Source organism: Rhagoletis pomonella, unplaced genomic scaffold (assembly GCF_013731165.1).
Source record: "Rhagoletis pomonella isolate Grant_MI unplaced genomic scaffold, Rhpom_1.0 Rhpom_scaffold_00001, whole genome shotgun sequence".
Classification (NCBI taxonomy): domain Eukaryota; kingdom Metazoa; phylum Arthropoda; class Insecta; order Diptera; family Tephritidae; genus Rhagoletis; species Rhagoletis pomonella.
In genome coordinates, this window is record NW_023458555.1 from 88132800 (window position 1) to 88133831 (window position 1032).

The window sequence follows — 1032 nt, forward strand, 5'->3', positions numbered from 1 at the left end:
ACCCGCAAAAAATAGCACTTCGTAATTTAACATAACGGTAGATGTGAGTATTACAAAAATTTATTAATAGCGACATAGATTACTCCAATAACTTAACTTTTTAATTTTTTTATTACTTTAAATTTAAATGGTACATACGGATCTATAGAGAACATAGAGAACCGTGTATATATATACATATACCTCAGACCTTCTTCTGTTCGCCCATCCATCAAAATTTTTAATGAAGTAGGAAGTAACAATATTTAAATTTAAAACTTTGAAAAGAAATAAATGGAATTATAATCTGAATTGGCATGGCGAATGCCTAACACTGACGAGATGACATGATAAGATTAGTATCCTCATGACTCTTTGGAATCTACCTTGTGTGCAGTAGCGCCGGCGTGACGCTCTAGTACGCACTATCCAGTAAATCCAGTACTAATTTTACTGGTTTTCGAATGGTTTTGCTGGAGAGGGGAAATTGAGAGAGCAAAAATTACAGCTGAACTTGCAAGTTTTACTCGATAAATTTTTACAAGCAACTATTTGATAGTAAGAAAATAGTAATTCACATTAACAAAATAATTGTTTGTGGTGCTTTTAGAGTTGCAATTGAAAAAATAAACCTATTTAAATATATAATAAGATGGAAAATACTAGTTTTCTAAGAAAATGCATCGACAAATAAATTAATCAGCTGTTCATAAAACTAGCAACCTCTTGCTGATTTTGCCTTTTCGTACTTTCTTGCATATTTCACTCATCGGGAGTTAATATTGGCTTACTCTCCGAAATTTGGTTATTGGCAAGTTACTTGATTATTTTTGCTGGAGAATACGAAAACACAACTAGTTGCTAGTAAAAATTTATCCAGTAAAAATCTTTTGCTGGCTTCTTGAAAGTTTTTGCGTACGAAAACGACTTCCAGTAAAAATCAGTAAAATTAGAACTGGGATAGTGCGTACGCGAACAGTGATTTTGTTGAAGAAAAGTAGTGCAGTTATTAAACGCGTTTTATTTCTTAAAAAATAAAATAAAATACATTTA